At 40.1% G+C, this 24839-nt stretch overlaps 1 protein-coding gene across 1 annotated transcript in view; it reads left to right on the top strand.

The window, feature by feature from the left end:
* Htr1f (5-hydroxytryptamine (serotonin) receptor 1F) overlaps positions 1-24839 on the top strand; it is a 181056-nt gene that overhangs the window by 6319 nt on the left and 149898 nt on the right. The window lies entirely within an intron of this gene.

The following is a 24839-nucleotide window of genomic DNA, read 5'->3' as shown; positions in this document are numbered from 1 at the left end:
CTTCAGACATGGACCTGTGCTTTGCCCAGCACACTCTATGTTCGGCTGCCTAGGTCATTTGTAAAATTACTGTGATGAGGACTCCGTAAAGTCTCCACTCCCTACATCCTTCCTCCATAAGTCTCTCATCAAGGTTTTTCTTACCCTTGCTTGGCGCTCTCCAGTGCCACTTAGCAACTGGCCAGCAGCTTGTGGGCTCATTAGAGATTTAGTTGGTTTATAAAGTAGCTCCTTTTCCCGTGTCTCCTTCACCCTCGCAGGATTCAACTGTTCTGACTGAGGGGACTGAGCAGCCTCAGGCAGGCATCTCCCTCACCATTTCCTGCCCCTGTCAGTTCATGTGCTAAGCTGTTTTCTTTCCTCTAAGGCTCTTTTCTCTCTCTCTCTCTCTCTCTCTCTCTCTCTCTCTCTCTCTCTCTCTCTCTCTCTCTCTCTCTCTCTCTCTCCTCCAAGTCCCACAATAATCTTGGCGGAGGCTTCAAGCCCCTCTAAACTTTAGTCTCTTCTTTACTAGTGATCCCATCGTGTACGTGTATTACTGGGATCTTTCCCATGCTTAAACGGCTCAGACAAGCAGAGAAGCTTCACTTGATGCTAAACCCTTCAGCTACAATCCTAGCCAGCCTTCTCTTTGTCAGCCAGCTTTGAACACAAGGAACTAATTCACACTGTGCCACTATCTTGTTATTAATTTCTTCCCCCCCCCCCCCCACTGTCTGGCTTAGACTCTCACCACCCCGATGAAACCTTGTCTCCTTGGACTTCTTAATGAAGTTTAAGAAAGCTAACCATCGGGGCTTCTGTCACAGGCTCTGAGATCCAATCTCTTCCTTTCAAGCAGAAATGGCACCATCCTGACCAACCTCCTCCACTGCTTTTCCACGCCTCAGTGGCCGTGCTCTGTAACTCTCTTCTCCACTTGGTTCTTTGTCTCTTTTGGTCAATGATCCTTAAGAATCAAAAAAGCAAACTTTCAAGAGAATCAGAAGACACAAACAACTATTGTTTCTCTTTCCAGAGGATAAAGATATTTGCAGGAAATTTCAAATGATGAAAAGACGCTCTAAACCCGTTCTATGGAGTGAGAAGGAGCTCTCTCTGAGACAGCCTCATTAACAAACTACCAGTTACGATGACTTCCTGCACTCCAAATAAAATGGCGAATGCCAATTATTGTGAACGTGAACATGAACCCTGGTTGAACTTCAACTCATAGCAATCCTCCTGACTCAGCCTTGCAAATGATGAGCTTACAGACAGGCATCACCATGCCTGTTGTTGATGATGTTGTTGTTGTTGTCATTGTCATTGTTGTTGTTGTTGTTCAGGACAGGGTTTCTCTGTGTAACATTCCTGGTTGTCCTGGATCTTGCTCTGTAGACTAACTAGGTTGGCCTCAAACTCAGAGATTCTCCTGCTGCTGCCCCTCATATACTGGGATTAAAAATGTGTGCTACCACCACCCCTCTCTCTATGGCTATTTTTAATTGTATATTCCTATTTTTATTATAATTAATTTTATTTATTTACATTCCAGCCATTACTTGCCCCCAACAGTTCCTCATCCCATTCCCCCTCCCCCTTGCTTCTGAGATGGTGCTTCCCCTCCATCCTCCTTCCCTGGGGCCTCAGTCTCTCAAGGCCTAGGCACATCTTCTCCCACTGAGGCCAGACCAGGCAGTCCTCTGCTAATAGTCCTCAGTAATAGTATCAGGCCTTGATGCCTCCTCATGAGATGGATCCCAAGTTGGGCCAGTCATTGGACAACCTTTCCTTCAGACTTTTCTCCATTTTTGTCCCTACAGTTCTTTTAGACTGGAACAATTCTGGGTCAGAAGTTTTGACTGTGGGTTGGTAACTCATTCCTCCACTTGGGGCCCTAGCTAACTGCTAGAGGTGGACTCCTCAGAATTCCCTCTTCCCACTGTTGGATGTTTTGGCAAAGGTCACCCCCATTGAGTCCTGAGAGGCTCTCACCTCTCAGGTCTCTGGGACTTTCTAGAGGGTCCTCTCCCCACCACCCACCCCTAGAAGTTGAGTACTTCCATTCATTCTCTTGGTCCTCTGGGCTTCTTTCCAACCCCTATACCTACCTGATCCTGCCCCTCTTTCTTTTCCCCTTCCACTCTCAAACCCAGGTCCCTCTCTCCCTTCCTCTACCTCCGATAATTATTTTATACACCCTTCTAAGTGGGATTGAAGCACTCCTGTTTGTTAAGCTTCTTATGGTCTGTGGGTTGTATCTTCAATATTCTGTAACATTTGGCTAATATCCACTTATCAGTGAATACATGCCATACATGTCTTTTTAGGTCTGGGTTACCACACTCAGGCTATTTTCTACTTTCATCCATTTGCCTGCAAAATTTATAATGTCCTTGTTCTTAATACTGAATAACTTTCCATTGTGTAAATAAAACCACATTTTCTGTATCCATTCTTCGTCTGAGAGACATTTATGTTGTTTCCAGCTTCTGGCTATTACAAGGCTGCTGTGAACATAGTGGAACACATGTCCTTGTGGTATGGTAGAACACCTTTTGGGTATATGCCCAGGAGTCATATGTCTGGGTCTTCAGGTAGAACTATTTCAATTTTCTGAGGGACCACAAAATTGTTTTCCAAAGTTGTTTTACGAGCTTGCAATCCCACCAGCCATGTAGGAGTGTTCCTCTTTCTCCACATCCTTGCCAGCATCTGCTGTCACCTGAGTTTTTCATCTTAGCCATTCTGACTGGTGTGAGGTGGGTTGATTTGCATTTCTCTGATCACTAGAGATGGTGAACATTTCTTTAATTGTCTCTTCATCATTTGAGGTTCCTCTGCTGAGAACTCTCTGTTTAGCTCTGTGCTCCATTTTTTAATTGTGTTATTTGATTTTTCAGGGGAGGTTAACTTCTTGAGTTCTTTATATATTTTGTATATTAGCTCTCTATAGGATGTAGGGCTAGAAAAGGTTTTTTTCCCTATCTCTAGGTTGCTGATTTGTCCTATTAACAGTGTTCTTTGCCTTACAGAAGCTTTTCAGTTTAATGAAGTCCCATTTATCAATTGTTGATCTTAGAGCCTGAGCCATTGTGTTCTGTTCAGGAAATTCCCCTGTAGCAATGTGTCTCTTCCCACTTTCTTTTCTATTAGAGACAGTGTATCTGGTTTTATGTTGAGGTCCTTGATCCACTTGGACTTGAGCTTTGTACAAGGTGGTAAATTTGGATCTATTTTAATTCTTCTACATTCAGATGGCCAGTTAGACCAGCATCATTTCTTGAAGATGCTTTCTTTTTTCTACTGGATAGTTTTAGCCCCTTTGTAAAAGATCAAGTGACCATAGGTGTATGGGTTCATTCCTGGGTCTTCAATACTATTCCATTGATCTACCTGCCTGTCTCTGTATCAATACCATGTGGTTTTTATCACTGTTGCTCTGTAGTACAGCTTGAGGTCAGAGATGGTGATTCCCACATAATAATCTTATATTTCTGATGAAGATATCTCAGGTGCTGATAGAAACTGCTTTATAAGTTTTCATATCTGAGTCCTTCATTGGTTCTTCTTAATTTCTCCTTCAACTTAGTAATCTTTTGATATATAAATAAAACATTATTTATTCATTATTATTATTCATGGAAAACTGATACTACTGAGAACAAAGCATAAGAAAGAAAGACATATTACTTCTTCATATATTCATATATTTAGTATCAGCTAAAAGCCTTGAAATTGAACCTGAATCTTTTTTTCTTTTACCTTAAGAAGGAAAATTAGCAGAAGATAAAAATGTTTCACCAATCTGGAAGTATATTACAATAATCAAGAAAATTCACAAGAGAGGGAGTTCCCAGGATTCCAACAGTGTCAGTACTGGGAGAAGTATTTACACTGAGTACCACCAATGGTTCATGGCTTACATTTGAGTAAAATGTCCTGTCTTCTGTCTACCACAAACTTCATGAAGTTAAAACTACTGCAAATCAAAATATGGACAGACTGATAACCTCCAAACTCAGCCTATAGGTTCATAATTGTACTCCTCTTACTTGTTCAAGCATTTAAGCCACTTGTATCTCATCAAAGAGACTCCCAGATTCCCTCCTTCAATTCTCCCTAAATTCGAGTCAGCCAGTCTACCTCTATGCCCTCTGAATCTCCTCTACTCTCCTAAGTACCCATTACTGAGTTTGACTCAAAGGGCCAAGATGCTTTTGCCACCTTTCCCAGTCACTTCCCTGAATTGTGCCTAGTCCCCTTGTGTCATTTTTCCATATTTCCACCAACTGAGTTTTAGGATTAAATTTGATCCATGGTTACAGTATGTATCTGTACTACCTTGCCTGCCCATCAAGTGTATCTCAAAGGGCAGAATTCCTCTGCCCTGTAGGGCCCCCTCTATTCCTCATTCAGTCCCATTGCCCATCATGCCAAACTTAGTCATTTGCCAGAACTAAGTTGTCTTGTTTTCCTTCCCCGAGCACTCTCTTCACGAGCCTTCTGTCTGTGAATCTCTTATGAGCTTGTGTTGTGCTGCTCATATTTGTTTTACTTGCTTGTCTCTTCGCTCCAGCTAGGCCAGGGAGTTCCTGTAGGGAGGACTGAGCCTTTTGATCTTCGTGTCAGAGGGATGAGCCTCTGAGCTTTGCACAAAGAGTGTCCAAGAAAGTCTCCTCAGGGATCTATCAACAAACTATGTCACCAAATGTGTCACAGTCACCCTAGGGTGGGAGTGAGTTTCTGGAAACCTTCTCACATTTTTCTCTTTCTCTGTGCAGTGGTGACTGTCTCTATGACATTTCAGCTCTTTCAAACTCTTTCATAAAATTAAACAGAAGCTTTGTCACACAATCTTCTGTGCCTAACATTTCCAAGCCAGATGGCCAGTTCTTTTATATACCAAAACCTTAAGGGAAGAAAATTTCATAAACTCTCAATAACCCATTTTACTGTTTGAGAGCCTTTATTTCATATATATAGTATTTATTTTATTTCATATATTTATTTTTATTTCATGTATGTGAAGCTGAGATTGCTATAATTATTCTATTCTTTTTTAAATGAGAATATAAGGCTACCTTTTTAACAACAATATTTCATCTGTTTGGAAATAATGTTCAACAATATTAAACAAAATATTTCCACTAAATAAGGATTTATTAATATATATCTTTACAAATATCTATTTTTCTACATCCTCCAGAAAACTCTGCCTCTAGTTAAGCTTGGTTTTTTATTGCTTATTTTTTTACGTTTTTATTGGCTCTTTGTGAGTTTCACATCATCTCCCAATCCTACTCATCCCCCTCCCCCTTATACCATCCTCCACCCTTGCCACCTCCCCCTAACAAAGAAAAAAACTCAGGTAGAAGCTGCAGTGTGTCAGAGAGTGTCCCACAGTGTACCCTTCTGTCCGTAATTTTCTGCTTGCAAATGTTCATTGCAATGACTTGTGGGTCTGGTCCAAGGCCTCTGGCTTCTGCTATTGAATCAATACCGGAACTTCACTGGGACTCCTTTTAAATATCCTGTTGTTGCCCTGTGTCATGGATCTGTAGGACCAGCCCCTTCATGCCCTGTAGCAATTCATCAATAGGTTAAAGGTTGGAGTATGCCAATTTAAAAGCATGGATCTGGGCCTGAGTGGTATCTGATCTGGCCAACCTGCCAGCTCTCTCACCCTCACATCCTCAGGACCAGCCCATCACCAACCCCTGCAACCAGGGCCAGCTCTACCCTGCTGCCCAGGCAAGGTGCACGGCCCAGTCTTCCATGTGTTGCAGCCACTGAAGGACAGGGACAGTTCTCCCACTCTCGTGACCCCAGGGCCAGCGCTCCCACATGTCATAGATGGCAAGGGATGAGGGAAGGGAGGACGGCCTCTCTCCTTCCTCTATACCACCGTCCAGCAGACAAGAGGCAGGGCTTGATCTCCTGTGCTCAGGCACTCAGGGCTGGCTCACCTGCAAACCCCACATTCAGTACCAGATCCACTATGCTGTCCAGTGAGGTACAAGTCCACTCTCTCAAACGCTGTAGCAGGTAAGAGGCGGGGCCAACTCTTAATGCTCTCATTACCCCCTTCAGGGCAAACTCTCCCACCTGCCACTGGCATTGAGAATAGAAGGAAGGGGAAGAGATCTCTCTCATCAATGCCACTGCACAGCAGACAAGAGGCAAGGCCAGCTCACCCACAATCCCCACAACCCAAGCCAGCTCTACTGTACTACCCATGTGAGGTTCAGGGCCTGCTCTACAGAGTGCTGCAGCAGATCACAAAAGTGGGTCTCCGGCCTGCCACAGGCATGAGTAGGGAGGAAGGTGTCGCTTTTCATCCTTGTCACCACACAGGAGGAGAGTGGTAGGAGCAACTTCCCCATGCTCATCTCATTTCCGGTTTACTCGCGACTCCTGCAAGGTGCAGTACCTCTCTCCAGAGTATGGCAGCTGCCTAGGGGTTCCTAGGCAGCAGTCCAGACTAGTAATGCCCCCCACCCCCCAACGGCCTTTGGCAGTAACAGATGCCTGGTACTACAAGGCCACTGATCCAGATGTGTTCCATCATGGAAGCACGGGCCAGGACCCCACCGTGGTCCCAGGTAGCATCACCAGCTGTTCATGTTAGTCTCCAGTTCCACCTGTCTTCCTTCTCTTTCTCTTCCGTTTCTCTACCACCCTCTTAGGGGTGCCCGGGGTCTCAGAGTGTCCTGGATCATCTCAGGAATGGTCCCAGGAGTGCATTATGACCCAAGGGAGACCATCTCAGGCACAATCTACACCCTCAGGCCTGTGAGGCACTGGACTAGTGGAAATCTCAGGCTAGCTCCCTGTCAGGGACCCTTGGCGCCAGACTAGTGGTTGTCTCAGACTATCTTTTTTGGTGAATCTTAGGCTACTAAGCATTCAGACAGTCATCCTCTCTCCTCTCTGCCACCTATTGACACCTGCAACAGCTCCAAGGGCAAGTATTTATTGTTTTTGATCTTGTAGATAATGTATTAGTATACTGAGAATTAATATAATAAAGGTCTAAGAGAATATTTTATGTAAGTGGAGATTAGTACATGTACATTAAAAAGGTCAAGGTTTATGTGTCAGCATTTTATATTTAAATTTATATTTTATATTTAAAATTCCTTAGAGAATGCTATACGTATGTTTTGATCTAATACTTTGATTTTTGAGGCATTATTAACACTTTATAAAATATATAATGCATGACTTTGTTTTCTAGCTAGCCTTGTAAGCAAGACTTCTGAGTGACACCTTAAATTGCTAAAAGATTTTTATTTTATCTTATTTACATTAATACATTGGTTTAAGGGGTAACAAGGAATGAGCTCCCTGCATCTTCTTGAGACTTTTCTACAGTAATAAACTGTAGGTTTGGACAATAGACCAGTCAGTGCTCTGCCAGCCTCCAATACAGCCTCTTCAACACAGCATTGATATTCAAGCATCAGTTTGCTCTTCGTTAGAAGCCAGGCAGCTGTGTCTGTCAAGCCAAGGGCCCTTCGATCTTTATCACTCTGGCGTGAAGTGAAAGAAGTGGTGTCTTCTCCTGTCCCTTTTGTAACTAAGTCTGGGTTGCATGTGATGGGGCATTTTTATCATTGACAAGAGAAGTCCAGAATTCATGTGGGCAAAGAACCCTTCTCTGAAACTCAGCTGCGGTTGGCTCTTCTTTAGTTCCTGATTTCATTCAAATGGTCACTGTCAATTCTATTGAGATATAAGAAGAAATTAATTTTTGTCTTATAGTTGTAATCCTAGAAAGGCCCTTTGAATGAAGGCTTAAAATCTGGACAAAAATGTGTATAAAAGACACTTACCAAGACTAAGCTCAATTAATTCCATGCATTTCCTTTCCTCCCAGGTATCTTCCACCATTATAACTAAATTCAAATTCTAATTGAACATCATTGCTACCCTCAAACCCTAAGGACATAGAGAAGAATCTGTTAAAATTGTTATATTATTTTAAAAGTACATAAATTAATCATGACACTTGTAAATTGTAAATAAGCAATACTACAGAGTCTAAAGAAGCTCATATCAAACCCAATGTCACATACAGGAATACAGGAATACGATGTTTGTCTGGAAACAACTAATCTGCTGTAATATATGAATATTGCAACACATATATAAATATGTAAAATTCATATTGAAAAGTAAGGAAGTTTGTGCTTTCTGAGAGAGTAAGCTTTAGTTTATCTGTGGAATACAGAAGTAGTATCAGATCCCTGTAGGATGGAATTTGAAAGCGGCAGTTTTTTCTAACCTGGCGAGCTCCCAAATAATCGAGATGGCGATCTATTGATTTATTCAACAAGCTTCAAGCACAATAACTATGCAGATATTTCTAATCCTTTAGGGTACCTAGCTAATTCCCAGCCACACGCCCCGAGTTACTTGCATCGAGTCTCTTCGTGGCTGGCTCTGCTGTAGCTTGCTGTCCTCATGTCCCTTGGTGACTCCTCCTCATGCCAGATCTCATGGCAACCATCTTCTCCTTCTTCCACCTCATGGCCCTTCTCCTGGACACTTGCCTGTTTCTTTCCTCTTGGCACTCCTCCGTTGGCCCCCTTTCTGGGATTGGAAGTCCAAACTTTTTGTCTCCTCTGTCTAGTCATTGGCTGTTCAGAGTCTTACTAATTGGTCAAAAATAACCAGGAAACATTCTTTACACCGCACTGATACAATAGAGTCTTTTTTTTTTTAATTTTTTATTATTACGTATTTTCCTCAATTACATTTAGAATGCTATCCCAAAAGTCCCCCATACCCTCCCCCCACCCCACTTCCCTACCCACCCATTCCCATTTTTTGGCCCTGGCATTCCCCTGTACTGGGGCATATAATGTTTGCATGTCCTATATTCGTGACAATGTCCATGTGCATACTGTAACTAGGTCTCGGGTTACAAAAATCAGCATCTGAATACACAGTGCATAAGACCAACCCCAACAGATTACCCATCACATAAAAGGGAAGGCAGCCCCTGACCTGGACACAAAATAACTGAATAACTACAAGAAGAATTTGGAATATCCTACCTGTGAAGCCAGGAGTACAGACACAGTATCATGAGAAAATCATGTGTGGTGGGTTTCAAAGCTGCATTTAAATATACTATTATACCTTATCATACCTATAGAATAGGGTTAATCATGTTCATTTTGCAGAAGAGGGACATGACTCCTATGAGAATAAATGGTTCACTTTGCAGGTGAGGACTGACAAATGGTTAAACTTAGTGCACAATTTATCACTTCAACTTGGTCCAATCACCTTTTAACTACGAATCTATGCTCCAGCCTTCGAAACTAGGAACTGCATCCTCCTTGCATCCCGCCTTAGTGTGTGTTTCATCAGCTTAACTGTCACATGTAAGGTACTCATGAGGCATTAGGAATATGCTTCACTCAGTAAGTTTACATTGCAGTCATGAGGACCTTAGAACTATTCACAGAACTCAGGCTTTTTGTGTTTTGTTTTGTTTTGTTTTGTTTTGTTTTGTTTTGTTTTGTTTTGTTTTGTTTTGCCTGACAGTGTGGTGAAGTAGTTTGTAATCCCAGCAGTGGGCAGGACAGAGACTGGAAGATCACTGGGACTTACTGAATAGCTAGCCTAGCCAGTTTGGTGAGCTCCTGGCCAAGAAGTCACTGTCAGAAAGAAAGACAGAAAGACAGACAGAAGGGAGGGAGGGAGGGAGGGAGGGAGGAAGGAAGGAAGGAAGGAAGGAAGGAAGGAAGGAAGGAAGGAAGGAAGGAAGGAAAGAAGGAGAGAAGGAGGGAAGGAAGGCATATACCCAGAAGATGCTCCAACATGTAATAAGGACACATGCTCCTTATTTATAATAGCCAGAAGCTGGAAAGAACCCAGATGTCCCTCAACAGAGGAATGGATACAGAAAATGTGGTTCATTTAAACAATGGAGTACTACTCAGCTATTAAAAACAATGAATTTATGAAATTCATAGGTAAATGGATGGAACTAGAAAATATCATCCTGGCTGAGGTAACCCCATCACAAAAGAACACACAGGGTATGCACTCACAGATAAGTGGATCTTAGCCTAGAAGCTCAGAATACCCAAGGTACAATTGACAAACCACTTGAAACTCAAGAAGAAGGAAGACCAAAGTATGGATAGTTTGATCCTTCTTAGAAGGGGGAAATGAAAAATCAAAACAACCCTGAGTTTCCACCTCACACCAGTCAGAATGGCTAATATCAAAAACTCAGGTGACAGCAGATGCTGGAAAGGGTGTGGAGAAAGAGGAACACTCCTCCATTGTTGGTGGGTCTGCAAGATGGTAAAACCACTCTGGAAATCAGTTTGGCAGTTCCTCAGAAAATTGGACATAGTTCTACCAGAAGATCCAGCAATACCACTCCTGGGCATATACCCAAATGATGCTCCAACATGTAATAAGGACATATGCTCCACTATGTTCATAGCAGCCTTATTTATAATAGCCAGAAGCTGGAAAGAACCCAGATGCCCCTCAACAGAGGAATGGATACAGAAAATGTGGTACATTTACACAATGGAGTACTTCTCAGCTATTAAAAAGAATGAATTTATGAAATTCCTAGGCAAATGGATGGACCTGGAGGGCATCATCCTGAGTGAGGTAACCCAATCACAAAGGAACTCACACAACATGTACTCACTGATAAGTGGATATTAGCCCAGAAACTTAAGATACCCAAGATATAAGATACAATTTGCTAAATGCATGAAACTGAAGAATGAAGACCAAAGTGTGGACACTTTGCCCCTTCTTAGAAATGGGAACAAAACACCCATGGAAGGAGTTACAGAGACAAAATTTAGAGCTGTGACGAAAGGATGGACCATCTAGTGATTGCCATATCCATGGATCCATCCCATAATCAGCTTCCAAACGCTGACACCATTGCATACACTAGCAAGATTTTGCTGAAAGGACCCAGATATAGCTGTCTCTTGTGAGACTATGCTGGGGCCTAGCAAACACAGAAGTGGATGCTCACAGTCAGCTATTGGATGAAACAAAGGGCCCCCAAATGAGGAGCTAGAGAAAGTACCCAAGGAGCTAAAGGGAGCTGCAACCCTATATGTGAAACAAAAATATGAACTAACCAGTACCCCTGAGCTCTTGACTCTAGCTGCATATGTATCAAAAGATGGCCTAGTTAGCCATCACTAGAAAGAGAGGCCCATTGGACTTGCAAACTTTATATGCCCCAGTACAGGGGAACGCCAGGGCCAAAAAGGGGGAATGGGTGGGTAGGGGAGTGGGGGGTGGGTATGGGGGACTTTTGGGATAGCATTGGAAATGTAAATGAGGAAAATACCTAATAAAAATTTTTAAAAAGTAATATCCAGAAGCTGGAAAGAACCCAGATTTCCCTCAACAGTGGAATGGATACAGAAAGTGTGGTACATTTACACAATGGAGTACTACGCAGCTATTAAAAACAACGAATTTATGAAATTCTTAGGCAAATGGGTGGATCTGGAGGATATCATCCTGAGTGAGGTAACCCAATCACAAAAGAACACACATGATATGAACTCACTGATAAGTGGATATTAGCCCAGAAGCTCAGAATCCTTCTTAGAAGGGGAAACAGAGTACCCATAGAAGGAGTTACAGAGACAAAGGTTTGGAGCAGAATGGAGGAGCAACCATTCAGAGACTGCCCCACCTGGGGATCTATCCCATATATAATCACCAAACCCAGACACTTTTGTGAATGCCAACAAGTACTTGCTGACAGAAGCCTGTTATAGCTGTCTCCTGGGAGGCTCCACCAGTACCTGACAAATACAGAGGTGGTTGCTCTCAGCTTACCATTGGACTGAGCACAGGGTCCCCAGTGAAGGAGCTAGAGAAAGGACCCAAGGAGCTGAAGGGTTTGCAGCCCTATAGGAGGAACAACAATATAAACTAACCAGTACCGTCAGAGCTCCCAGGGACTAAACCACCAACCAAAGAGTACACATGGAGGGACTCATGGCTCTAGCTGCATATGTAGCAGAAGATGGCCTAGTCGGTCATCAATGAGAGGAGAGGCCCTTGATCCTGTGAAGGTTCTATGCCCCAGTATAGGGGAATGCCAAGATAGGGGAAGCAGGAGTGAGTGGGCTGGTGAGCAGGGGGAGGAGGGAGGTGATAGTAGGATTCTCAGAGGGGAAATGAGGAAAGGGGATAAAATTTGCGATGTAAATAAAGAAAACATCTACTAAAAAATATCATTCAGAAAAAAAAGAAATGTAAATAAAGAAAATATCTAATAAAAAAGAAAGAAAAGGGAGGAAGGAAGATTATCACTATATGTGCACACAGGTGTACACACACACGTACACACACACACACACACACAAACACCAAACAATAGAGGGAGGGGAAGAGAGAAGAAGATTGCAAGATTTATACTTCAAACCAATAATAATAATAATAATTTCTTGTATGCTTCCAATATATGAAAATGTGATTTTCTTCTAACAGCATTTGCAGAGAACATGAATACATATTTTTAAGGAGAAATGTAAAATCGTCATACTTCTGTAAGAATATCCTCATGGATGCATCTAGCCCTTCAAAGACTTGATGTGCAGGGTGGAGGAGTACCCAAGGGAGTTCCTCCACCCTCTCAAAGGAGAAGGGGAGGAGGTATGGCAGAGGGACCGTGGGAGTGGGGACAGGGGACAGCAACTGGGATGTAAAGTAAATAAATAATGAATGGAAAAAGAGTATCTTTATGGAAATTGAATATTCTATCTTTGTTTTTGAAATGTTTTGCTGATGCTAAAAAAATACATTCTTTTGAGACTACTGTTAACTTTTCTGTTGGATTACTTTTAAGGTTGAGAGCACTTTTATGATCATTTAAATATTTCCAGTTTGAATTATTTAGCAATTTTAGTTTGATTTGGCAGTTTGTGTTGGTATTTCTCTAGATTTTATGTTTCCCCAAACTTTGATACAGTGTCACCCAATTTATTGAGCTCATTCCTTGAGATATAGTGAAAGGACCTAAGCTTCAATTATGTCATTTAACTTTGTTCTTACTTTAGTTTCATTTTATGAAAATTTATTAGGTATTTATGATACTCATTTTTATATTGTATAGGCAGATAATTCCTTTTTTTTTTTTTTGGTTTTTGGTTTTTCAAGACAGGGTTTCTCTGTATAGCTCTGGTTGTCCTGGAACTCACTCTGTAGACCAGGCTGGCCTCGAACTCAGAAATCCACCTGCCTCTGCCTCCCAAGTGCTGGGATTAAAGGCGTGCGCCACCATTGCCCGGCTGACTAATTCCTATTTTAACATTTTTGTTTGAGGCAAGCTGTCATCAATCCCAAGACTTACTGTGTAGCTGCATTACTCAGAGGGAACAGACCAGATTGAATCTATAGAGAAATAGAGATATAAACATATATGTATATTGAATGTTTCAGCTGGTCTTCAGTATACGCTGGAATCCAAAAATGGGCTCTAATGTCAGCACTTGGTTCCAACAGTGATTTGAAGACACTATTTTTTAAGGATTTGCTAATTTTATTTGCTGTGTTTGAATGTGTTTGCCTGTGCGTATGTATATGGACAGTGTGTGTGTGTGTGTCTGTGTGTGTGTGTGTGTGTGTGTGTGTGTGTGTGTGTGTTGCCTTCAAAGACAAGAACAGGGCATCAGATTCCCTGGAACTAAGTTACAAATGACTGTGAGCCACCATGTGGATGCTTGGAACCCAGCCTGGGTCCTCTGAAAGAGCAGAGAGAGCTCTTCACCACTAAGCCATTTCTCTGGGCCAGAAACTGTGGTTTTCTGATTATATATTTTCAATTGATGTTTAGTCTTAGTTCATTTTGACTAGCCTAATTCTGAGAGGCTTATCTAAGATTTCTTTTGTGCTCACACATGGATAGTATTGATAAAGTTTCATTACACAGCTGAAAGTCAGTGACATTGATTCTGAATTGCAACACTGAAGTCCAGCCTTACATTCAATACGTGCCATCTTATTTTACATGGTTGAGTTATACATGCACCATGCACATTAAGGTCACTTTCTGCAATTGTACTTTCCTATTTTCCATTGGATCTATTTATTCAATTTATAGCCAGTTATCTACTAGGTGTTGATAACAGGCATTTGGAATTCATGATGTAAATTCCTATGTCAAAATGACTTATTATCCAAATATATCTTGTCTAAGATTAGCTTAAATTAGTTTACAGCCTGCCTTTCTTTAGAATTGTCTAACATTTGTTGGCCTGAATTACTTTTTTTTTTTTTTTTTTTGGATTTTTCTTGCATCCAAGATAGCATTAAGTTTTAATTTTATTCAATCTGGATACAAAATTTGATCATTTTCCATTTTACTAAGTTAACTCAACTTTACTTATAAATAGTTACTATAATTATCAGATTCCACTTCACCTAGACCAAGTAACTTTTCAGTGTTTTCTTTTTTAAGGAGAAGGAGAAATATTACTTCTTTATTCTCTTGAGTGAAAATCCATTTTGAAAATGTGTATTTCCAGTGAAATAGGATTTATATAGTTTCTTTTAGACATAAGTTCGTGTCCTTCCATTTTAATTCTGTGGATTCCGAGCCCCCATACTCTATCGGGAAGCTGGAAGAACAAAGAGTTTGCAAAAGCATCTTTCTTTGCAAAACGCCTTCATCAGGTACACGTCTTATAGGCATCTTTCCCACATCTCACTCACCGCGACAAGTCTGTGTGACTCGAGGCCACACTTCTCTTTATTAGCAGCCAGCCGAGGCTCCAGCCAGGCAGCAGCCCTAGAATAATGTGTCATTTTCCTCATGGTAGATTTGGAGCTGAGGTTTCAGCAGTCCCACAGAAGTGTCTGGTTGAGCTATTAGAATGGTGATCACTTACATCCCACATTTCAACCTTTTGAAGAAGACGAATTTAAAACTGTCAGGTTTCTACCTCTGCGCTAAACTGGCTCATACTCTTTTGAGCAAAGCTTCCTGAAAATTTGATCAAGAAGCTATTTGACCAGCTGGGCGTGGTGGCGCACGCCTTTGATCCCACCACTCGAGAGGCAGAGGCAGGCAGATTTCTGAGTTCGAGGCCAGCCTTGTCTACAAGGTGAGTTCCAGGACAGCCAGAAACCCTGTCTCGACCCTCCCCCCCCCCCGCCCCCCAAAGAAGAAGCTATTAGGCTATTAGACCTAATTTCTTTGAGAACTCAGTTATTTCCTCCTTTGCTCATTTGTAAGTTACTTCGGTATAAAGCTAGATGCGTGAGGTACTATATACAATATTGGAACATCCCTGGATTGCAGCCTTTAGTCCAGTTTGTCTACTACAGGGAGAAGGGAAAGTGGAAACTTCACACAGGAGTTATTATTTGAGAATTTGAGCCAGTGTGTGTGTGTGTGTGTGTGTGTGTGTGTGTGTGTGTGTGTGTATACTGAACTCATCTCCCGAAACAAATGTTTTACTAGGTCAGTCTTAATCTTAAACATTAAAATATCCTCTGGCACACTATTGTGGATGCCAAGAAGTGCATGCTGGCACGAGCCTGATATGGCTGTCTCCTGAGAGACTCTGATGGAGCCTGACAAATGCAGAGGCAGATGCTTGCAGCCAATCATTGGACTGAGCATGGGGTCCAATGGAGGAATTAAAGAAAGGACAGAAGAAGCTGAAGGTATTTGTAAACCCATAGAAAGAACAACAATATCAACCAACCAGAACCCCAGAGCTCACATGTGTACCAGAGCATGGCCTTGTCAGGCATCAGTGGGAGGAGAGGCCCTTGGTCTTGTGAAGTCTTGATGGATGCCCCAGTGTAGGGTAATTCGAGAGTGGGGAGGTGGGAATGGGCGGGTGGATCAGGCAACATGCTAATAAAAGCAGGGGGAGGGGGAATGGGATAGAAGGCTTAGGAGAGGGGTGCAGGAAAGGGAATAGAATTTGAAATGTAAATAAGTAAAATATCCAATAAAAAAGAAAGAAAGCCAAAAGGAAAAAAATATATCCTCTTGCTCTCTTCCAAATAAATAACATCTTTCTTTTTTTGAAATAATATTTTTTTATTTTATTTTTAAGATTAGTATAGAATTACATTATCTTCCCCTTTCTTTTTCTTCCCACAAACCATCCTGTATATCATTCCTTACTCCATTTCAAATTCCTTTTCCTTAATTGTTGTTGCATGCATATATATATATATATATATATATATATATATATATATATATATATATACATATTTAAAACCATAAGCCACTCAGTCTGCACAATTTAACACCTTTAAGTAAACTATGACTTTGTATCTACACTTTAACCCTTTGAAAAACAGTTCTATTTCTCTTTCTGTTGATTCCCTCTTTAAGAGCTTAATTAAACTTCATGTAGGAGACAATTTATGCATTGGAGAAATTTATGTATGTTCATGGTTATCTACATTTCTTTATTTTGTTTATTTGTTTTACATCCATCCTACCAAAAATTTAGATATCTTAGCTTCAACTAATGTTCTTCTTCAGAAAACTCTCCCATACTGAAAAAAAGAAAGAAATTGGGTGTTTTTTTTTAACAGTATTACAGAAATTCTCAGTCCTTTTCTAGCCCTGTGCTCCTTAAATCTTAACCCCTGGTACACTGTCCATTTTCAAAGCAACTAGAAACATAACATAATTAGAAATTATATGTATATTAGCATTCACTTTGCCAGCACAGATCCATAATTGTACCCTGGAAAGTCTTTGGCCAGAATCATTTGGAAATTCAATATATATATATATATATATTTCCAAAAAGTGGTCTGGGCACATGGCTCAGTCAGGAGGCAGCTGCTTGCAAGTAAGAGGACTTGAGTTCATTCTCCCGAAGTTACCCAAAAGAGCAGGTGCAGTGATATACTTGGAATTCTGACACTGGGGAGGTAGAGGTAGGTGAAATGGGAGACTTGCAGGCTAGCCAGGCGAGACTATTCTCAGCCTGCTGAGTTTCAAAATTAAAAACAAAACAAAACAAAACAAAACACCATGATGTATAGCACCTGTGGAATGAGACCTAAGCTTGTCCATTGGCTTCCACACACACATGCACACTTGTATGGTTCTATATACACACATATGCCCCTGCACACATACCCACAAAAAGAAAATAACATTACATACACTCTTATATAATGCCCACTGTGTGGTCTGGAATCAATCTACATGTGAAAAGCAAATTAATATTTTGTGAAAAAATATATGCATATTCACATTAAATAAAGCTGTGATAGACTAAAAGGATACATGTAGTTCAACCTCACATCAGTTTATACATAAAAATTCCCCTCACCAAAATTTTACCTGTAAGCCATAGAATACGTGCTCATGAATCCAGATCCGAGACAATTCATTGACACAATTTGTATCATTATTCACAACAGTACCTTACTTCACCTTCCATTAGACTCTCATTTCGGAACCGATCAAAATTAAACACAAACCATGCTCACAAAACTGTTAAGTTCTCTGATACTCAGGCTTCCAGGGTTGTCTAAATGATTAACCCTAGATCGGTCTTTTGGTTAAGTAGAGTTCTGTTATGAAAAAGAAATATCCCTACAAATCAGCACACAAACAGCTTCAGTTACAGTCTTTCTTAGCATAGTTAATTTAAGTTCTAGTCTTACAAAGAAGCTAAGAAAACCCATGAGTAATGTAAGGACAAAGTAAAATTGATGGGTCTCATATTTTACTAGTGAGAACTCTTTGAACTATCAGGGTGTGGTCCAGAATCGCTCAAATATGGAGTGGAGAAAACTCAGTTCTGAAAGATAGGCCTAAGCAAAGTTTTAACATTTCAACTCTGAAGAGAAGTTTTAAATTCTCCGTGAAAGCCCTTTGGCTCGTGGTATTCTGCCAAATAGCCCCTTTCAATTTGTAACTTTCACTGTAAATACTCTCACTTCAAACTGCTCCTTTAAAGCCACTGAATAGGCTCATGATACCTGCCCATGATACTCATAAGCCAGTTAGATCCAGCCCCAGAAAACAACTGGCATAACCTTGTTGCACTTCATGGCTACCCAGCTGTATGAGAGCAAGCTGAAACCAATAAAGGATGACTTGTGGTTAGGGGTATGTACTTTTGTGCTTAAACCAGTGTGGGATGAATTACCCATTTTTACATAGGAGGCAAAGGCCAACCTTTGGGAGTTGTTTCCCTCCTTCCACCATACTGGTGCAAAAATTGAACTCAGGTATCACGGGACTATCCTGCCAACCCAACTTTAAGATGACAGAGAAACTGATCTCTTTAAAACCCAATACTATGACCTACTGTATGCCATTGGCAAAGGTACTTTATCTTGTTTTTCTTTTTCTTGGTGATAAAAAGTATAAATGTTTGGAAAATAGAACATGTCTTGAGATACGCATTTAGGTTACTAAGCAAACCTACTATATGAGTTACCTCACATAATTATTAAGAATGAGAATACTTAAAATCTAGGCATTATCAAATATGTACTACATTATTATCTGCTATAATACTCATACTGTATAGTAAGTAGCTCTTTGGAACTTACTGCTTCTATCTCATGGAACTGCTGTGTCCTTGGACTGATGACTTTATCAGCCCTCCCTGCTCTCTTTGCAATCATTATGCTACTCTGTTTTTATGACTCCCACATTCCCAGGCCTAATTGATTTATGGGTGAGACTCTAAAATATCAGAACCATTTAGCAAACACCAGGTAATGATTTAAAATATAAAAAAATATGAGCATATCTGGCATATAAACAGACTACAAATTATTTTCGTTTTGGCTTCTGTATTACTCACTTCTTTCTTCCTGTCCTTACTCCTCAGAAATCCGCAATGAGGTCAGAAGATTGAGCATAATTAGGAAAGAGATTACTAATAGTTTCAGTATTTATATTCCTGTGCAAGCACCTACATGGCTCCATTATGTAGGACGAATAGTCCCAGAAGAATGCAGATTGGGAGGAATGCTATACCACCATTTGCTTTCTTTTCTTTCTTTCTTTTTTATTAGATATTTTCTTTATTTACATTTCAAATGTTATTCCACTTTCCTAGTTTCCCCTCCAAAAACCCCCTATTCCCTCCCTCCTTCCCCTGCTCACCAAACCCACTCACTCCCACTTCCCCGATCCTGGCATTCCACTATACTGGGGCATAGAACCTTCACAGGATCAAGGACCTCTCCTCCCATTGATGACCAACGAGGCCATTCTCTGCTACATATGCAGCTAGAGCCATGAGTCCCACCATGTGTACTCTTTGGTTGGTGGTTTAGTCCCTAGGAGTTCTGGGGTACTGGTTAGTTCATATTGTTGTTCTTCCTATGGGGCTGCAAACCCCTTCAGCTCCTTGGGTACTTTTTTGAGCTCCTTCATTGGGGACCCTGTGCTCAGTCCAATGGTAGGCTGTGAGCATCCACCTCTGTATTTGCCAGGCACTGGTGGAGCTTCTCAGGAGACTGCTATAATAGGATTTTGTCAGCAAGTATTTGTTGGTATTCACAAAAGTGTCTGGGTTTAGTGACTGTATATGGGATGGATCCCCAAAGAGTATTGAAACAATTCTGACCATGGCATATTCAGTCACCGTCATGACTTGATTTTGCCACATCAACTTGCAGCCTCCAAGACTGAGGAAAATGAAGTCAGGGATTGTGGAAGAGGCATTAAATGGTCTAGCCTATGCCATTTTCCCCAGGAATACAGTTCCGGAAAGGGTAGAAATAATAAACAGCTTTTGGTATATAAGAAACAAGAAAGGTATACAAGCCTGACATTTCACATGGTGTTTGAAATATTTTGAGGAAGGTAATCATATTTAAAGACATTTTGAATCAAACAAGTTTTTTATGATTTTTTTTAATTAAAAGATAATTGTGGTTTTACCAGGACACACACACTAAAGTTGTTGGGCACCACTATCAAATGAAATCATGGTGTCTAGTGTTTTCTTCCTAGTTATCATATTTGAAGATGCATACACAATAGTATGCATGGTTACTTTACAGACAGACACAAACCAACAATGAAGAAAAAAGTGTGGTCCATATTCATAGAAGATAAATCAATGAGTGATTATATATGGATGATGTAAGTAGTACAAATTACCACTCAAGACATTTAAACCATTAGACAAAAGGAATCATATGATAATAGCTGTTCCTTCCTACAGTTACAACTTTTATTAATTCAAATTCAAAACTTATTTGGTGCCACAGCAAATGTAGAAATCATTGATATCTACAGACACCAAAGAACAGTCAATCAGGTTGCATGTTTGGTGTCCTTAATAAAGCCAGAGTGATACCTTCAAGATTTGATCCCCCTACTTCCAATGACCTGGAGAAAGTACACTTTGTAGTATACAAAACACAAAATAATTACTACAAGTGTTCATTAAATAATAACTTAACCTACTAAGTGCTAAGAAATACATTACACTGAATTATTTTCTCAGTCTCATTTGCAGATAATCTGGTGGAATTTGAAACATGACAGAAAGGTATGGTTAATAAAAAGATAAATTTGCTAACAAGCAGTTGTAATGAAGAAAGAGGGCTTAACTGGAGTGAATGGGAAAATATCATTCTCCTCTAGTGGTTATCATTAAAATCACCAATGTCCCTCAAACAATCATCAACTCCCACTCTACCTTGTTCTTTGTAAAAGTAACTGTTATTGGCCTGGTGTAATTGTTGTCTAAGAGGTTTACTGCTGAATAAGCTCACTGTTTCTAGCACTTTTTGAACTCTGGCTGACTGGGTCAACTCAGCTGTTCTGTCCCAAACTCCTCACCAAGCTGACTGATTCTAGTTGGTTTCCCTTGGCTTCTGACTAATTGCTCTGCTTGGCCTTAAACTAACTCTGGCAATCTGTTCTAATCTTTTTGCTCATTCTCTGTTTCATTCTATCTTCATCTCCAACCTCTCTGTAAATTTATCCCTGTAAAAACTTCTCTCTCTCTCTCTCTCTCTCTCTCTCTCTCTCTCTCTCTCTCTCTCTCTCTTTCTCTCTCAATCTCTCTCTCTCTCTCCTCTTAAATAGTTTCTCTTTCCTGTCTGTTCTTGTGAGAATTGGGTGTATCATATCTCTGCCTCATTCTGCCAAATCTTTCTCTGATTCTGCACTTTGTCTGCCCCTCAATTAGATGTCACTTTCAAACATGGCAGCTTCCTTCTACAAATTAACCTTACCTATATTATCTTGGATTAAAGGTGTGTGTTCCAGCCAAAACATACAAGATCTGGAAGGTCTTTGTATGGGATCCCTTGCCAGAGCAGCCATGTTGCTGGGTTATAATTCATTTATAATCCCTGGGCAGCATTTGACTATAATTTCCTCAAACGACTTTGTCAGTTTTTTTCAATTACTTTCTATGATAAAGTTCTCTTGATCATTCTGATATTTAAACTCTTCTTTTCATAATTTGCTTTCATTTTTCTTGAAGACAAATGGAGTGTGGTACAGCAGGAGAATGGAAAGCAATGAAGTCAAATGTCTTTAATGTAATGTTGGAACTCTACCATCTGGTTCTTTCTCCAATTCCAACTTCAAATATAGACTAGATTCATTTGTAATTATGTTTTTCTTGGTGCAGAACTTATTAGGAATCCTAAACAAAATCTTTTCAGGACTGGGCAGTGGTGGCACTTGCCTTTAATCCCAGCACTTGGGAGGCAGAGGCAGGCAGATTTCTGAGTTTGAGGCCAGCCTGGTCTACAAAGTGAGTTCCAGGACAGCCAGGGCTACACAGAGAAACCCTCTCTCAAAAAAATCTTTTCAGCGTCTTTTATAAAATGTGTGTTTGTACACTTATGGTTGAATTTACAGCAAGTATGTATCTATCAAGCGTGAAAATATTCTCCATTTTCACTATGCCATGAGCTTCTGAATGGCAAAGAAAAAAATCTATGATCCTATGTTGTTAGTGAATGAAATAAACTTTAAGAAAAATCAACAAATGCACATTTAATCACTAAAAACAATTAACAAATGCTAACTAATTCTTATTAATGCCTCTGTCAAGTCTCTAAGCTTCTTTGTGTGTTTTTGGGGGGTTGTTGTTGATGTGAAAGGACAGCAAGCTTTTCATCATATAGTATTTTATTTTATAAAGTAGAAGTGTTCTGATGGTTCAGCAGTAGTTTGGCTTTGTAGATGAATCATAGCTAAAACTAGTAAAAACAAAAGAACAACCAACATATTGGTTCTGAATTATTTTTTTATAAAGCAGGGACAAGGAGATAGAACAGTGGAAACATTACAGATTAGGTAACACTGTGTTATGGCAAGTTACTTCTTTTGTGTAAGGATTAAAACAGAGAGAACAGAGAGAACTTCATTATCATTCTGTGAAGTTGGCCTGTTTGGGAAATGTCATCTTTGCAATCCTGACTTCTTAGGAGCTCAGATAAACAGCTTGGTATCTGCTTGGTTCTTTGGAGTAGAGCGTGGATGGCTCCAGCTTTGTTTTTCGCCTAGTCCTTTGGAGCACCTTCTCTAAGCTTAGTCTAAAACAGTGGCCTCCTTAACTTTTCTTAAACAATTTATCTTAAAGGGGAAGATAATTTTTACAACACCTTTCCACTTAAAATCATATAATTTTTGCTTTACAACAAAAAGAAATTGATTGCAAAATTATTTTTGTAAGTGTAAGATTTTATGTGCAATAAGTAGACCAATGAGGTATTATGGGTCTGTTGCCTTACTGAACTTTCAAATAGCCAAATGTTTGCATTTGTGTATGCATGCAGCATACATGTGCGCGTACACACACACACACATACACACACCCCAAATGGAATAAAATGAAGTACAAGTAATTACCAAGCACTTACAGATTTTGACTTTTATTAATTTCTACATTTCCCAATATATTATTCTTACTAATTTGGCAGTCACGTGTTTGAGTGCTATCAAGGACAGGATTACTCTATTTAATGTGATAGCATTGCGAATCATTCTATATCATTATGATTCTATTGGGTTTTACAATCCTGAAAGCTGAGATACAATTCTTTATATGATATAATGATACAGTCACTAGAAAGCATCTTTGATATTGACAGAGACTTATTGACTGTTAATTAACAACACAGTAAGCAACAGAAAATGTATATGCTATAAAAAAAAATCAATCCTTCTTTCTAGCCACATTCCAAAATTTCTCCACACAAGGATTTGCATGTTAACTGGCAAAGCTTTGTGACTCCACAGTGCTGTACCAGTTGAGAAGGCATCCCTTGCTACAGTACTGGAGGCTCTGGTTCTGAATGTGAACTAAGCAAAGCTTTTGCAGTGTGCTGCACACTGAAAGTTATTACAGGCTTTCTTCTATCTGGCTTGTCCTCTATGGCTGGCAATTTTTCCAGTGATCTTACTACTCTCAGTAAGTTTGAACATTAAAAGTTTTTTAACTTTTTAAAGGTAAAACTACCAGTGTGCTTTAAATGTGTGCCACGGATCTCATCACTCACTGACTTTGCAAATGCTTCCTTGGTACTATTGCTCGGGTTGCAGATGCATGCTAAATAAAGCACAGCTCTGTCAAATTCAGGAGAGTGGAGAGAAAGGTATTCATCCTCAGAGATGGAACTGTCAAGCATGAACTCATGAGAAACTTCAGAAACCGCACTCTACTTCTCTAGGATTCTAAAATGTCAGCATTAACAGGTATAAGAAGAGTGCTTGTGGCTTATTCTTGGTTGTGCTAGAGAAATCCACAAGTGTGGTGAAGCTCTTGGACCACTGCCTGTATCTGTTGCTGCTCTTTTGAAGAGCTCTCAAAGTAAGGCACTGTTGAAAATATCAAACATCCCAATGAATGAGTCATACCCTGTGAAGAACTGCACTTAATATACCTGATAAATTTTCAGGTATGTTTTTTATTGACATTATTGATATATAACTAACCAGTGAGTTTGTGATAGGAATATTCAGAGTAGTGTTCCCTCTGTAGTTATTGGTTTATCTTAATTAGGTTTAAGCAATCACATCAACAACATTCATGGAAGAGTGATTGTACTATACACTCACAGCCTCTTTTCCTTGGTCATTATGCCACAAAAATAACTGTTTAGAGTATTAACAGTTATTTTTCTAGCATTACATGTAGAAAAATTATAGAGTAGATAGATAATAAATAGATAATAGATATATGATAAAGAGACAAATAGGTGATAGATATAAATATGGTAGATGATATATTGGCATAGATATATGACTGATAGACTGATTGATGATAGACTGATAGATTGATAGATATTTAATAGAAAGATGATAGAGAGACAGAGAAACATAGACAGATGATAGACAGTACTCAGCACTGTAATTCAGAGGTGATTTTAAGCACACAGATAGAGGTGCATAGGTTACAGGCAAACCTGACACTACTTTAAATAAATAATTTGAGCATTCATGGATTTTGCTATGCACTGCAGGTCTTGTAACAAATCTCCTTGGATACCAAGAAATAAGTGTAATTCTTCCTCCATGGTGTGTACTAAAGGAAGAAAGGCAACTGAGACACTTAAGAGCCTCAGTTTGACGTAGAAAGGTTGCACATTTCCTATGCATGTGGAAAACCTAGAAATAAACCCGTATTTAACCCTCCAGGCAAGTACCCCACTGAGGGAGGAAGCTGCTCCAACAACAGGAGAACCTGGGGGAAGATGGAAGGCAGAAGATTTTGGTACCTCAGGACTAAGTATTTTCCCAGAGACAATGGTCCACAGACTGAACCTCTGAGTGACAGCACTGACAGGCTCCTCTGATACTACCTCATCTCAGTTTTCCACACATCTTCCTTGGCCCTACATCTTTGTTA

The sequence above is a fragment of the Mus musculus genome, chromosome 16, assembly GCF_000001635.26.
Source record: "Mus musculus strain C57BL/6J chromosome 16, GRCm38.p6 C57BL/6J".
NCBI classification, from domain to species: domain Eukaryota; kingdom Metazoa; phylum Chordata; class Mammalia; order Rodentia; family Muridae; genus Mus; species Mus musculus.
Note: the sequence above shows the minus strand (reverse complement) of the source record. Positions and strands in the feature narration are given on the sequence as shown.